This window comes from Rhinolophus sinicus, chromosome 3, assembly GCF_057876585.1.
Source record: "Rhinolophus sinicus isolate RSI-liver-muscle chromosome 3, RSI-T2T, whole genome shotgun sequence".
NCBI classification, from domain to species: domain Eukaryota; kingdom Metazoa; phylum Chordata; class Mammalia; order Chiroptera; family Rhinolophidae; genus Rhinolophus; species Rhinolophus sinicus.
In genome coordinates this window covers 156630595-156646867 of record NC_142503.1, presented here as the reverse complement: position 1 = coordinate 156646867, position 16273 = coordinate 156630595, and the positions used below count along the sequence as shown (strand labels likewise).

Sequence of the window (16273 nt, the reverse complement as noted above, 5' to 3'; positions counted from 1 at the left end):
GCTTCCAACCCCAAAGGTTGGAACCTAGAACCTTGGAAGGAAATCCACCCCACATAGCCTGGGATGCATGTTCCCATTTCTTCTTACTATGTTTGCGTCAAGTACCCACCTCTGCCTCCATGGGGCCTTCGTGACTCTCAGGTAGAACCAATTTCCTTTATTTCCCTCCTCTCTGCTTCCACAACCCTTGTGTCTGCCTCATTGCACGGTTTGTCTCAGAGCAATAGCGGCCATTATGGAGCTGTTACTGCCCCCATACATTCAGGGCCCAGCCCAGTGCCCACCATAAATATTTGCCAAATAAGTTGTAACCACTGCCCCACCCCCAACCCCCCGGAAAAAAACCAGTCTGCCTTGTGGTAAATCTCAGTTTTACATTTCCAACATCCAAAAATGAATTGGAAAGCTGTTTAAGTAGTCTTTGACGAATAGCCTGGAAGAGGTGCTGGAGGATAAATGCTATTGCATGCCATGCACCAAAGAGTCCTGAATGTTCTCTTTGCCCATCTGTCTCCCCATCAGCTCATGCCTCCTCCTTCACCTCCAAATCTCTCTTCTTTCTCTCCCCAACTCCTACAGATACTGGATTTTCTCTCATTCTTGCCCCAATCCCTCCTCCCTCTGGATCAATGTAGCTCTATGCCTTAAAAAAATTGTTTATTAATTTAAGTCAAACGAACAATATATGAAAACATTCTCTTTGTTAAAAAAAAAAGTAAAATGCTGCATTAATCCTCTTTTATGCATAAAACCACTCCAAACCCAGTCCCTTCTCTGGGTAATCATTGTTATCAGCTTAGGGTATCCATCTGGGCTTTTGTCTCTAATTATAGATTTCCATATGCACCTAAGTCAAATATATGGTATATTAAATAATGCCATCTCTATTTCCAACATGTTTCCAGTGCTGCAATAGACAGCCTTACACTGTCTCACTGTATTCATCAGTGTGCGTTTCTATAGAGTAGAAATGAGAGGATTCGCTGGGCCCTGGGGCGTGTGCATCGTGAATCTCACGCTGCTGGCTGCCGAATGATGACCCTAGGTGACTGAGCATCATTACTCTCTGCCCACAGTCTCTGAGAGGACCAGGACCACTTCGGGCATGTGGGGTCACTTCCATCTCTCCAGAGGCTGCTCTGAGGACAAAAGAGAAGATGCCAGGAGTTTTGCCCATTGATAAACACCTAGTTCAATCCCAACAATCTTAGCTGATTTAGAAATGATTTAATAGTTTCCCTTATATAGCACAGACTAAGGGCCAAGCACTGTGTTAATACATTTAACACTAAACCTATGAGGTTGATACTTTTATCATCATGCCTGCTTCACAGAAGTAATTGAAGCACAGAGAAGTTAAGTAACTTGTTCGAGGTCACACAGCTAGGAAGTGGGAAAGCTGGAATGAGAACACAGGCAGTGTGGCTCCATGGCCGGAGTGGTAACCACTGTATAACACTGCCTTTCAAGTTTTTATGTGGGCATACCACCCCTGCCATTAGGCACATATATTTGTTTTCCAATGCACTATTCTTATTCTGTTATTCCACTTGAATCTCTTGATGACTCTTTGAGGAAAAGGAAGATCCAACTTAGAGATGGGAAAACTGAGGCTCAGAGAGAGCCCTCACCCAGGGCGGCAGCATAACAGGAACAGATTTCATGTCAAAAGAAAAGCTCCCCTGGGGGCCGGCCCGGTGGCTCAGGCGGTTAGAGCTCCATGCTCCTAACTCCGAAGGCTGCCGGTTCGATTCCCACATGGGCCAGTGGGCTCTCAACCACAAGGTTGCCAGTTCAATCCCTCGACTCCCGCAAGGGATGATGGGCAGCGCCCCCTGCAACTAAAATTGAACACGGCACCTTGAGGTGAGCTGCCGCTGAGCTCCCGGATGGCTCAGTTGGCTGGAATGTGTCCTCTCAACCACAGGTTTGCCAGTTTGACTCCCGCAAGGGATGGTGGCTGTGCCCCCTGCAACTAGAAAACGGCAACTGGACCTGGAGCTGAGCTGCGCCCTCCACAACTAAGACTGAAAGGACAACAACTTGACTTGGAAAAAAGAAAGGAAAAGAAAAAAAAAGAAAAGCTCCCCAGGCCTGTCCCCACTCTGTTTAGTCATCTCCCCTTCCCTACCTGCTTTCCTCCTCGTTTTGTGTCTTTATTTCCTTATCTCCCCCATCTAGTCAAGCATCCACTCATCCTTTCAAGAAACATTTCTTGAACCCAGGAGGTGCCAGGTTCTGTGGCCAGTGCTGAGGATTCAGATGTGACTATTGGGGTTCTCCCCGGGAGGGCCAGTACCGAGTCAGCTCCTATCGTCTGCGTGCTGCTTGTTCAGCCACCCTTCTCACTCCTGCTTTCCCCTCCCCGGCCCAGGTCAGAGACCAGAGCTCCCTTTCTGTCCGCCTCTATCACCCTATGGCACATACTGGAGAAGGATTAAGACTCATGAAATATGAGCAAATAGAAACCAGCGGTGGTGACCCAGAACAGCACATTTTCAGAGGAAAGCCCGCATCCCATGCCTGCTAACTGCTCTGGAAAACCAGGCTGCAGTCCCATGGGAGAGGCTGACACATCTGGGCCAGCAGGATGCCCCATACCCAGCCTCACAGACTAACCCCAGGAAATGGTAGCTGGTGACCTAGGGCAGAGAAGTGGGCAGGTCCCCAGACTCGGTGGTGCTGTGTAGCATGCAGCATTTGGGGTGAGCGTGTTTGTGCATGTGTGTGCACATGTGTGGATGTGTGAGCGTGTGCACATACACGATTGTGTGTGTGTATGCACCTATGTGCATCACGTGTGAGTGTGCATGTGTGCTTGTGCCTGTGTGTGAGTATGTGTGGGTATGTGCCAGCGTGTCCAACCTGGCCATCTTGGCGTGACTGTGCAGCCCTGCTTTGGCACTGCTGCGTCTTTCATCCCCACAGGGAGCAGTGTCTCAGTCAGGCCTGGTGAGATCAGCTGTGTAGCTGAAGGCAGGAGGGTTCTGATCACAGGTAGTGCTGTTTGTTTCCGTTACACTCTTATCTCCACTCCCCTGAGCCCAGGGTTTAGCATCATAAAATGTCAGAGCCTGGAGGGAAATTTGGAGATTACCTAACTCAGGCCCTCCCCTGACATGTGGAGAGATCAAGCCCCAGGGAAGGTACTCATGGCTGGAAGAGGTCACCCAGACAGCTAGGGCACAGCTGGGATGAGGAACCCCCCCCCCCCCCCCAGTTTCATACTCTTGCAATGATTCCAGGCTGGGGCTGAGGACTCTCAGCACTGGAGAAGGTGTCTGGGAGGTGGGAGCTGCTTTACTGTGTCCTTTCCTCACCACTCTCCTTGGGCCAGCATGAGATGCACTCTGGGAGAACACCGGTCTCCTCATGCTGAGCGGAACTCTAGTTGGTGATCAGAAATGCTTTTGATTAGTTAGAAATGGAAAATGAATAAACTCTTACTTGATACATGCAGTGGACAAAACTCGTTCAATATGTGGGGTTCATGAGAAAAAATAATACATTGTGTATTTAATGAAATTCTTGGGAATGTCTGTGGAATGAATGAATGAAGGCTGACAGTATAACAGCAGGAGCCTGGGGAAGATTGAACTTGAGTGATTTTTGGTCTCTTCATCAAAAAAAAGGGGGGGGGGTCAGAAAGTTCTCTGCATCACCTCAGGAGGTAAATTACCTTTGAGGAAATAAAGAGGCTTCTCAATGACAGGAAAGGGGTTCCCCTAAACAATAACTCAGTTGTTCTGGAAAGGGGTGTAATTAGAATTCCTATGTGTTCTGGAGACCATCCTGGGGCTGCCTTTGGAAAGGCTGGATGGGAAAGGGAATCTTGTGGTGGGGGGTGCTCTGAAAGGAGAGGCAGCTGGCACGTGCTGATGTGGGATCCCAGGGAGGCTGGGGCAGTGGTTCTAGGCTGTGAGGTGCCCCCAAACAGTGCTGATTTGGGCCCTGAGGAATCTGAATGCCTGAGTCTGTCTTCTCGGCTCTGTGGCAGGCTGAGCATGTGGGAGGGACCCCTTCACCCCCTGAGGACACCCAAAGTGAGACGCCATCACTGAGTGGAGATCCCTGTCCTTAGCATCCTTGAGTGGCTTTTGCATGTCACATGGTATAGCCAGAGCAACATCCACAGTTTGGCTGCAGGAACTGGCTGGGCAGTGGGGGTTCTGTGTGGAGGGCACAAGGTACCTCAAGCTTCCAGCGTTTAGAGCAAGTGTGTGTGTGTGTGTGTGTGTGTGTGTGTGTGTGTGTGTGTGCTGGGTTCCTGTCTTGTTTTCCTCCACCTTTCTGGAGCAGGTCACACCTGTTACTGAAGACTTAGGGAGGGGCTCTGCAGAAAGCCTCCATGTTACTGTCTAGTTTTGGAAGATCAGAGCAATGTTGTATTTTGCATATCACTTCTAAATATTTCCCTTTTATATCCATCCTCTCATTTGCTTGTTGTTGTCATGCAGCAGCCTGCCCGTCTCTACCCTCGTACGTATCCCTAAAAAGAAAGAAGAGTCTGTGGGACTGTTCCTTTCAGGGACGTTGCTTCACGTTTATGCCGTCTCTTTGTTTGGCCCAAAGGATGGCTGGCTGGCCTAGGACAGGTAAGAGTCCTCAAGAAAGGAACGACATAAGACAGGCACAGTCGTGTAGGGACCACCAGGAGAACTCATGGGGTTGATAGAGGTGGGCATAGCCCCCATCTTCCCCCGTCTAAGGATAGCTTCTGCCTCTGTCGCTGTATTCCTTCCCACAACCTGCTTGGGAAGTGATTCTTGATATGATAACACCAGTTCTCCATCTCAGTAAGTTTTCAACATAAAGGTTTTGTCCCCTGGGGAGGTACAAACAATAATTATTTATACATCATGGGACTTTCGACAGGCAAGGTGATTGGTTTGAACCAGTTTTCTGGTATCGTGTATGAGACTCACAGGCCGTAGTAAAAACAATGCTACTTCCTTGTGTGCCCATCAATAAAAGCCACAAGGTGGCCTGATTCAGGGCTCTCAGTCCTTTGAGGCTGTGAGACCCTTGGCCCCTGTTTCAAAACTTTCTTGATTTCTGTTTCTTTCTTTCTGTTTTTTGTTGTTGTTGTTGTTGTTGTTTTTAAAGATTTTGTTGGGGAAGGGGAACAGGACTTTATTGGGGAACAGTGTGAACTTCCAGGCCTTTTTTCCAAGTCAAGTTGTTGTCCTTTCAATCTTAGTTGTGGAGGGTGCCGTTCAGCTTCAAGTTGTTGTCCTTTCAGTCTTAGTTGCGGAGGGCGCAGCTCAGCTCCAGGTCCAGTTGCTATTGTTATTTGCAGGGGGCACAGCCCACCATCCCTTGCGGGACTCCAGGAATCGAACTGGCAACCTTGTGGTTGAGAGGATGATGAGCTCCAACCAACTGAGCCATCTGGGAGCTCAGCGGCAGCTCAGCTCAAGGTGCCATGTTCAATCTTAGTTGCAGGGGGCGCTGCCCACCATCCCTTGTGGGAGTCAAGGGATTGAACTGGCAACCTTGTGGTTGAGAGCCCACTGGCCCATGTGGGAATCGAACCGGCAGCCTTTGGAGTTAGGAGCATGGAGCATGGAGCTCTAACCACCTGAGCCACCGGGCCAGCCCAATTTCTGTTTCTTTCTTAACCCTTCGCTGCCCCTTCTCGTTCTCTCACAGCTGGTGTTGCGCTGGACGCGACAGCTTGTCACCGCAGGCAGGGAGAGACTTACCTCCAGTTTCTCACAGAGAGGATTGGTTCCTCTTGAGACCACGTAATGACAGGTTGGTTGTCTTTCTCCTGGTGTGATCTTCCATATATCCTGGAACCTACTAGTATTTCCATGGCCCTGACCAGGGGCTACAGGAAGGATAAGACTGAGGCTGTGTGTGTGTGGCGGGGGTGGGGGTGGGGTGGGGGGTGGAGCTCCTAGTCTGGCAGGAAAGACACGACACAGAGATAAGGATAACATCCAGCAGAATATGAGAGACCAGGTGTGGTGACTTAAAATATTGCTGTGATAGGGGTTTACACAGGGCTAGTCTAGAGCCCTTTCCAAATCAATTTAAAAATCAGCTTGTTGAGTACCACAGAAATTCCTCTTGAAACAACAGAAAAACTACAAAGAAAGTCAACAGAGTATATTGAAGATATAAGAAGAAATTAGCAATGAAAAAAGATATGCTAGAGAGGATCGTCAAACTCCAAACCTGGTTCCTTGAAAAAGAAAACTAATACAACTGACAACTTGTGACAAGATTAACAAGGTCAAAAAAAGAAGGCATAAATAAATATTGGGAATGAAAAAAGGGTCATAATTACAGATACCTAAATAATAGCAAATATTATGAACTGTGTGCCAATAAACTTTAAAACATTATATATATATATATATATATATATATATATATATATATATATATATATATGATTTGAAATAAAAGAGGAAATACTTCCCAGCTCATGTTATTAATTTCATATTCTTGATAATAAAACAAGACAAGGACAATATAGTAAAGTAGTATTTTTACAGGCTAGAGAATTTAAACATAAAAGTCTAATCACAATATTAGCAAATTGAATGCTACAGTGTTTAAAACTATAACATGATCAAGTTGGGTTTTGCAATGGAGTGAATATTCATGTCCCTCCAAACTGGGAGAAGATAATTGCACCATATAACCAACAAAGAATTACTACTTAAAATCTGGAGTATAGAGGCTGCGTAAAAAACTCCTATAATCACTAAGAAAAACATTCACAATCTAAGAAAAAGTGAGCAAAAGACACATACAAGGTATTTCACAGAAAAGAAAACAGGAATGGCCAAAATATCTTTGAAAAGATGTGTCACCTCATTAGTAATTAGAAAAAAGTGTACATTAAAACCACTGTAAGATACCCTTTCATGCCTACCAGATGAACAAAAATTAAAGTCAGCATACCAAGGGCCAGTAAAGATGAAAAGCAATGAGAATACAACAGAGGCCATTGGTGGAAGTGTAAATGGGTACACTCACTTTGGCAAAAAATTATACCTACCTGCCCTAGACACAGTGATTCCATTCCAGGAAAGAAAATCTTGCACATGCTCACCATGAGTAACCTCATTCTAATAACCATAATCTGGGGCGGGGATGGAGTGGGGGTGAGGTGGGAAGGAGCCTCCATGATGGGAGAATGGATCTATAAACTGGTTTGTTCATACATTGTAATTAATACTACAGAGCTGTACTGTCCAATACTGTCGTTAGTCTAATGCCCATTGAGCCCTTGAAATGCAGCTAATCCTAATTGAAATGTGCTAAATGTAAAATACAGACTGGATGGAAGATTTAGCATGAAAAAAAATAAAACTTTCATAATCTTTTATATTGATTACATGTTGAAATACTTTGGATTAAAATACACTAAAAATCAACTTCACTTGCTTTCCTTTTAACTTATTTGACTTTCGTAAAGTTTAAAATTAAATGTTTCTACTTGACGGTGCTGCAATGAAAAAGAACAAACAAGTATAGATAGCAAAACACATGAATTTTAACAGCAGCTGTCAGTTAAAATGCAAAACTCAGAGAAGTGCCTACCCTATGCTATCATGAGGTCACATTCATTCAGAATGTTTTTGACCACATACTCGGGACCGCCACAGTAACAGTTGTAAGAATACTAAGTCGCAATCCGCGTCGTAACATAAACGGAAACCACAAAGTTTAAGATGACTCCCCATAGAAAAATGCTGTTACTGAGTGTTTAAACAAGCAGTCTTCTCTTAAACAGAGTAAGTAGCCTTGCCGAAACAAGGCCTCAAAAAATTGGGTTAAGACTCAGAATTGTTCCTCTCCACGGAAATCTTTAGTAAAAGGCGAAAGATTTATACGATCTGAAGAGAAACCAGAGTACACGTATGTAACTTTGTAACTCACCTCTGAAGTAAAAGAAACTACTAGTGCAGTGATGGTGGCTAATTAACGTCAAGATCGAATGCCTGAATAAAAATTCCCAGGTTACTCTGTAGATAAAAATCTAACGTTCAGAAACATATAAGTGGAAGGAAATTTTAAGTTTTGCTGTTTTAAACTTGTACTGGATGCACTGCACTGTGGGTATGCAAATAAGAGTCATCGCTTTTCTATTCGGGAAATTAAATATTCACACGGTGCCTTGCGTCACCATTAGGCGGCGAGGCGGGGAATTGGCTGGCCGGGATCTAAACGCCGTCCTGATCGGAGACTTGAGTTTTATATGTTTTAGGTATATATTATCTGAGTTTGATGTCTGTTCATTAAAGACTTAGCTGTTAAATTGAAAAAGAAAAAAGAGCATATAAGTGACACAAAATTCAGGACGTTGGCTCCTCCCTTCGGTGGTAACTATGGAAGGGCACACGGGTTTTAAAAGTTCAACAATTTCCCTTTTTCTTAAGCTGCATGGTGGGCGCACAGGTTTTTTGTTTGTTTGTTTTTTTAACCGTGCACCTCCAGGGTATACACTCTTGAATAGTCTGCATTTTTGTCTGTCAGTGTCCTGTTTAAAATTGGAGCTTGCATGCTCGGTTTCAGGTTTCCTGCCCTACCTCATGCTACTGTTGGGCATGAAATCTTGTATTCCATTTTCAGACCTGGCTCTTTATCCTGTGCTTTATTAAATGTGCTGTTCTCTCCTCTATGGCTCTCTGCTGCCAGATTCGACCAGGCTACAGGGACTCTTCCAATTGTGGTAACTGAACAACCTTGGGAAAGAAAACTGCTGCTCTTTTTTTTTTTTTTTTCCTAGCTGCTTGTGTAAACATTCTGCTTCCCAACTTGGACACCTACTCTGAACTGGCACAATTGTTTTTCATTTTGCTGGTTCTTTGGCTAACAAGTCAATCATATTTGACATATATTCATATATTTGATTTGCATTTTTCAAATACTGTCTATTTTAAAAACATCTTTATTGGATATAATTCACTTGCAGTACAATTCACCCACTTAAAGTATATAATTCAATGGTTTTTAGTATATTCACAAAGTTGTACAATCATCACCACAATTTTATTTTACAACATTTTTGTCACATCAAAAAGAAACTCTGAACTCATTAGCAGTTACTCCCCATTATCTTACCCCTCCACCAACTCTGCCAACCACTAATTTCCTTTTTGTCTCTAAAGTGCCTTTTCTGGACATTTCATATACAGTCACTTAGTATCAGTATCTGCAGAAGATTGGTTCCAGGACCCCCCCCCACACCCCCACACCCTGGATACCAAAAACCCTGGATACTCAAGTCCCTTATATAAAATGGTGTAATATTTGCATGTAACCTATGAACATTCTCCCTTATATTTTAAATTATATCTAGACTACTTATAATACCTAATAGAGTGTAAGTGCTATGTAAATAATTGTTATACTGATTATTTAGAGAATACAGACAAGAAAAAAGTCTGTACAGTCCATGTGCAGTATAGATGACACCATTGTAGGCCTGACTACCTGGTCTACAAAAACAACAATGTAACATTTTTTCCAAATATTTTCCATCAGCAATTGGTTGGCCAACTTAAATGGAAGTAGACAACCATAGACTATTGTGACTGACCTCTTTCACTTAACCTAATGTTTGCGAGGTTCATCCAAGCAAACATTTGTTTTGATACTCTTTTGCATGGTTGCTACATTCGAAATGTAATGGAAAGTTAGAGACCCAGGGAGATGCAAAGTTCCTGCCCTATGATAATAGCTACACCTGGGGGCTAAGGCACTGATATCATATGTTTAAATAGATGCAAAGGATGAATATTCTGTGCATTGTAAACATTCATACTCTAAGCTGTTATATCACTTTTAAAGGTAAACAATGGAAGGTAAATACCCAAGAGTTGATACTTATCATCATAATTTTTAAATTTTAATTTCTTATATAATTCCTTGTTCTTGAACTTGTTTTCCCACTTCCATTTACCCAAGAAATGAATATAAATATATTCTATATCTGAATGTTTTATTGATTACCCAATCATATTTTCAATGACAAAATAAGTACATTCAATTTTAAAACTTTTCTCACATTCTTTGAACTTAAAATTTTATGCATTAATGTTTTGCTTCTGGACTGACTTATCATTACAATTATTAGTAGTACATGCTCTATCAATCCACTACAAATATATTGCAAGTTTTGATAATTATTAAACATAAAAGTGTCATTTTATTGGAACTTCATCTCTTAATTAGATGGATGCGTATTCTTGCTAGAGGAGACAGAGTTTAGTTCCAATGCTCTTTTTTTCTTTTTCATTTTTCTAACTGTAACCTAAGAAACATTGTTCCCATAAATCAGTAGATGGAAGGAGTTTCAACAATGTCACTCACTACCATATAATGAATGATCAGGTGACAACTGGATTAAATCCATCTTAAATTCTGTTGAAAGAAAGATTTGAAAATTTTTAAATTTACACAAGAATTTGTTGTCCAGACACATTCACTTCTTCAAAATAGATTGCGATTATTTTAAAATGACACTTGTTTGGAGGCTTGAAGGTTTTTATATCCTTCAGGGTAAGGTTTAGGGTAGACAACAGGAAACCCTTTATTTTATGAAGTGGGAGAAGGGCAATCAGTGAAAGAGAGGCAGTAAAGGAGTCCTCCGTAGATTTCCCAAAGTCAAGTGCTCACCCAGCCACCTCTCCTTTGTGTTGGAACCAAACTCAGCCTCCCTGTGGAAGTGAGATGGCTCAGTGATTCCTGCCTTGGATATGGATGTTGGGAGCTTTTGGGCATAGGGTAGCAATGATGGAAATGATTGTGTTCTGTGCTGTCCAAAATGGCAGCCACTACTCACATGTGACTACTGAGCACTTGAAATGTGCATCTGAAGAACTGAACTTTAAAATGTTATTTAATTTTAATTAATTAAATGTAAATAACCAACATGGCTACCATAAGGGATAGCACAGAGCTAGGGAACCAGCAATGTCCTGGGCTTGGTTTCCCACTTGACCAAGAGACTGGACTGTTGGGTTTTCTCTCAACAGGGAGAGGAGATGGGATTCTAGCCCTTTCTCTTCTGAAGTTAGGTCAAAGCATTCCTCATCCCTAGCCCCCACCCGCATCCCATTTCAGAGGACCACAGAGGAAAATCGTGAGATTATCTGAGAGCAAAAGAGCAATGTGAAGATTCTGGGGCTGAAGGGCGACATGGATGGTGATCCCAGATCCTTCCTCCTGACCTTGTGACCTGCACCTCTCTGAGCATCCATTTCCCCTGGGTTTAAGTAAATTCTTTTATCCTGGCCATCAGCCTTGAAAGGAAACAACCCCAGAAGGAAACAGAGGGCAAGAGTTATTGTCCAAAGAGAGACAGGCAAGCTGAGCCTGCAGGTTGGAACAAAAGCAGTCCAGGGTGCTCTGGGTCCATGAAGGGTCAAGAGAGCACGTGGCGTGGCTTCCCACCTTGGGAAGATGAAACTCAGGGACGATTAACTTTATATGTCAGAAAGCCAGTAAAACATTCTTTCTGGGTTGTGTCTGTGAGGGTATTTCTGGAAGACATTAGCATTTGAGTCAGTAGAGTGAGTGAAGATCACCCTAACGAATGTGGTGGGCATCATCAATCCTTGGGGGGGGGGGGCAAATACAGTGTTTCCTCCAAAAATAAGATCTACCTGGAAAATAAGCCGCAGTTAAGATCAGCCAGTTGGACGCATTTAGTACATTATGACGATGTTCCAGAAGAAGATGACATGACTGGATTTGAATAAATGTAGATTGTTGGACATGAAAAAAATAAGACATCCCCTGAAAATACGCCCTAATCCATCTTTTGGAACAAAAATTAATATAAGACCAGGTCTTATTTTCGGGGAAACACGGTAGAACAAAAAGGCAGAGAAAGAGCAAATTTACTCTGTGTGAGCTGGGACATTCATTTCCTATTCTAGGACTTCAGCATTCCTGGTTCTTGGGTCTTGGACCCAGACTTACACCATTGGCTCCCCCGGTTCTCAGGTTTTCCAGTTTGGACTTGGAACTACACCACTGGCTTTTGTGAACCTCCAGCTTGAAGACAGCAGATCATGGGACCTTTCAACCTCAATAATTGCATGGACCAATCCTTCATAATAACTCTTTCTATATATTTATATATAATCTATTGGTTCTGTTTCTCTGGAGAACCCTGACTAATACAGTGGTTCTCCTGTTAAATTCTCTGAAGAAGGAAGGGGGACAAAAGAAAGAAAAGCAAGAAAATGATTACCATGGGAAGTCAGGTCTGCTCTATGGGTTAGAGAAGGGATTGCAGTGAGGAAGGGGCATGGGTGAGTGTGCTGACAAGGTCTTGGAGTCCGGTTACCCAGAAGGAGTTTGGTAAGTGCACTGTATGTTCAGGACCTTTTATATGCAGAAAAGTTACACACCTTTTCCAAAATAAGTAGCATCAAATGTTAAAGAATCATACTAAGCAAAGAAAATAAACTAAAAGAGAGCACTGACTCCAACAAATAATGGCTCATAGAAAGGAAAGAGCTGATGAAAAAATGTGCATTAAGTCTTTTATTTAAGACTAGCTCTGCCAAAGCAAAGCCTAAAGTATGGGGGGAATTATGTAAAACATCTCAATAATTATTTATATTAATTACACCTAGAGATTATAACATTTTTGGATACATTAGGTTAAGCTATATTAAAGTAAGTTTTATCTGTTTCTCTTATTTAATGAGGCTTCTGTAAAATTTTTACATGCCATTTGTATCTCAAATTATGATTTTATTGGACAGTGCCACTAGGATAATGAATTAAGTACTAAGGAAAGAAAAATGTGTGGATGTAGACATGAACCAGCATGAAGCAAAAAAGCATAACCAAAAAGGAGTATATCATGTATAAGCTCAAAAGCAGGAAAAGGAGTACCGTTTGTACGAAAAAAAAGAAACTCGAAACTTGCACTGTTGTGCGGTTAGTATAACGTAACACCCCCAAAATACAACTCCAGTTGCGTAAATAGCATAGAATACACTGAAGAGACTGAAAGTATTACAAATTTTTCTTTTTTTAAACAACATAAGTAGCCTTGTTAAAACAAGGCCTCAAAAAATTGGGTTAAGACTCAATTGTTTCTCCCCACGGAAATCTTTAGTAAAAGGCGAAAGATTTATACGATCTGAAGAGAAACCAGAGTATGAAGAACAAGTCATGGAACTCATTTTTCAGGAATCTGTAACTCCTAGTGCACTGATGGTGGCTAATTATCCCAAGAGTTACTGCCTGTAGAAGTTTATCCAAGGAATTGTGAAAATAACATTTTCATACTTAGAGAAGTTGAATAAAAAAACATTTTTTTTACCTTGAAAACAACTGTACTGTACTGTTTGCAGTGTGTTATGGGTATGCAAATGAGTTCTGAATAATCACCCTTTAGACTCCGGAAATGTTTTAGTATTTAAACCTGTCTCTGGTGCCACCTTTAAGGGGCAGAGTGGAGGCTTGGCTGCCTGGGATCTAAACTCCATCCTACTCAACTAAAGATATTCTGCTTTTATCTATTCATGCATTGGGAATTTGAATATGATTTCTTTTAAATAAAGGAATTTTCTGATAATTATGGCGAGGGCAGGCAAAGTAATGGTTAGTACAAAATTCAGAGTAAACTGGACCTGGAGCTGAGCTGCGCCCTCCACAACTAAGACTGAAAGGACAACTTGACTTGGAAAAAAGTCCTGGAAGTACACACTGTTCCCCAATAAAGTCCTGTTCCCCTTCCCCCCCCAAAAAAAAAAAAAATCTTTAAAAAAATTCAGAGTAGTGGTTACCCACGGTGGAGAGTGAGGGGTGTAATTGGAGAAAGGCCCACAGAAGGGTTCAAAGGTGTTGGCAATATGGTTTTTCTTAAACTGGGAAGGAGGCATCAAGGTTTTATTTTATGACTTTTTCATTATACCCATAATATCATGCATCATATTCATGAATATTGCAAATCTTCCCCTTCATTGTGTCTACTTTTATGTCTTTCAATATAGTTTTATAATTTGACAAGGATTTTTTTGTTAGATTTATTTTACTCTTAATATCTTGTAGTTTTTGTGGCTAGTATAGATTTTTAAAATTACAATTTATAGTTGCTTATTGCTGGTATATAGTAATGCAGTCGAGTTTTATTTATTGCTCTCGCATTCAGCAATCTTAAACTCTAGTTCTAATAGATGATCTATAGAGTCTATTGGATGTTATATGTAGACAGCTTATCATCTGAAAGTGACAACTTAGTTTTTTCCTTATAAGACGTAAACTTTTTATTATTTCTTTTTTCTTGTTTTATTTAATTGGTTGGGCACTCTGATAGAGACACTGAACTGAAGCGATGACAATGGGTATGTTTTTCTTGTTTTGGTCATAGCTTTCATTGGCCCACTGTTAAGTGTGAAATGTGTTGCAGTTAGGGTGGGCTTCATGGGCAAGCCGTCTGTGCAGTTGCATTGGGTACTTTGCTCATAAGCTTCTGCTATTGCTTTCATGAAATTCTTAATAATTTTTGAACAAAGGTCCTGCATCTTCATTTTGCACTGGGCCTCAAAAGATTTCTGGTAGAAAACTGTTTTGATTAAGCTAGTTCCATTCTATTCCTAATTTGCTTTGATTTTTTTTTTTTTTTGAATAGTATAAGTGGATATTGAGGTAACCATAAATTTTCCCTTTTACTCTATTAGTGCTGTTAACACACAAAATTCAACAGAGTAAATCTGAAGATCTAACCAGCTTTATCAATTCATGAATTGGAGAGCATCTCATCTACAAAGTTGTACAAAACGGAAGGGTTTTACCAACAGAAAGAGGGTGGGACTAAGAAGTTAAAAACGGATTATTTCAGGCAAGGGAAGGTGGAGGGTCTTACCAGGTAGATTGCCTCACTAATGTGGATCAAGAAATTCTAACTGATTCATTTAAAATTCCACTCCTAGGAAAGGCTGAAACTACAATTAGGTTAGGTATTATGTAAATCCAAGTTTGATATCACGAGCTTTTAGCACAAGTGACTCCATTTAGGGGCTGTAGTTTTTTCTCTTTAACAATGTGGAAAATTACATTCATAGATTTTCCAAGATAAATCATCCCTACATTCATGGCCTAAACTCAATTTGGAAATAATGTATTTAAGATAGATTTTATTTTTCAGAAAAGTTTTAAATTTACAGAAAAACTGTGAAGATAGAGCAGAGTTCCCGTATACCCCACACCAGGCTGTCCTTATTATTAACATGTTATTAGTAGTATTCTTCAGAGAAGCAACTTGCGTGTATTCATTCAACAAACAATCCTTGAGGCCAAGAATGAGGCTTTGCCTAAGGGCCCGCAGTGAAGACCAGGTGGAATAAGGGATGGTTCCCAGGTCTGCCCCACTGCTACAGGCTCTGCCTTTCTGGGCCTCAGTTTCAGCAGCCATGTCAGAGCTCCTGGGTCCCATGAGGCCCCCAGGACTTTGGGGACCCTAAGCACCTTGTCTGAGACCATAAAGCTCTCAGACACTTTTTAGTTCTTCTGGACTAGCCCAGGTCTCAAAGCAACCTGAGGTCTCACACCGACTCCTGGGAGCAGCCAGCATTCACTGCCTGGCTTGGGAAGCCTTGTGGTGTCTGGGGGCCCAGTCTTACCCTTCTTCCCAAAGTTATACGTACAATCATGGACCACCTCTCCTTTGAGCCCGGGGCCCAGCTCAACCTAGATTTGGAAGTAGGGGAAGTTCCTCCCTTAGAGGATGCTGGGGTGTGGAGGTGTGGGAAGGGTACTGAGGGGATTCTAGGTATAGGAATTAGCAACGGCCTGTGACTAGACTTCCATACCATGAGACCCAGCTGTGGGGTTTTCTCTACTGGGGTTGTGAGTTGGGAGAGGGGATAGGAGTCCCCTCCATCCCTCCAGCTGTTAGGTCAATCTCCCTTCTGCCCATTCCCATTATTTGCCTCCCCAGGCTCCCTTTCACAGAGGGCCCCAACGGAGGATCTTGGCATGCCTCCTCTGAGAGGCTAGAGACTTAAGCAATGCAGAGAATTCTGGAGGCAGAATGGCAGAGGCAAGGTCTTTCGGTTTTCAGATCTGAGCATGAATCCCAGATTCACCAGATCCAGCTGTGGGACCGTGGGCCAGCATTGCAGCACTCTGAGACTCAGTTTCCCAGGGTGTTAAATGGCTCCTTGCGCAGCCAGTTTTGGAGGGAAACGATTCAAGAGGGAGGCGGTAGGTAGTACCAATTCCCCTCAGGCGAGGCGAGATAGTCTTAGCCCGCCGAGCTGGGACAAAGGCAAGTCCAAGGGCG

General features: G+C 42.4%; 2 non-coding genes across 2 annotated transcripts; both read right to left on the bottom strand.

Annotated features, from left to right (window-relative positions):
* Positions 1–7760: 7760 nt before the first annotated feature.
* Positions 7761–7876, bottom strand: LOC141570967 (U5 spliceosomal RNA). Its single transcript, XR_012495392.1, has one exon. It is a non-coding gene; the product is annotated as a U5 spliceosomal RNA (small nuclear RNA).
* A 5156-nt stretch (positions 7877–13032) lies between these two features.
* LOC141570968 (U5 spliceosomal RNA) lies at positions 13033–13146 on the bottom strand. Its single transcript, XR_012495393.1, has one exon. It is a non-coding gene; the product is annotated as a U5 spliceosomal RNA (small nuclear RNA).
* Between the last annotated feature and the right edge of the window lie 3127 nt (positions 13147–16273).